This window comes from Pediculus humanus, genomic scaffold, assembly GCF_000006295.1.
Source record: "Pediculus humanus corporis 1103172108261 genomic scaffold, whole genome shotgun sequence".
Taxonomy (NCBI): Eukaryota; Metazoa; Arthropoda; class Insecta; order Psocodea; family Pediculidae; genus Pediculus; species Pediculus humanus.
In genome coordinates, this window is record NW_002987830.1 from 21,055 (window position 1) to 21,396 (window position 342).

Below are 342 nucleotides of genomic sequence, written 5' to 3' on the forward strand. Positions count from 1 at the left end.
TAATCGTACATACATACATAAATAAAAATTTTTTTATATCAGAGTTTAACGTCGATCAGTTATTAAACTTAAAAAAATTAATAATAATAATAATAATAATAATTAACCGTAAATTTATTAATATTTTAAAATCCTTTTCGAGTAATTTTATTTTATTTTTTTTTGACGTTTATTGTAAAACTATTATTATTATTATTTCAGAATAATTTTATTATGATTTCTTTTTTCTTTTTCATTGTTCTTTACAAAAAAAAAATGTAGTTAAGAAAACTCGAAAAGTTTTGAAAAAAAAAAAAAAAAAATTATTATTAATTTTTGTTAAAAACTAATACATCATAAACT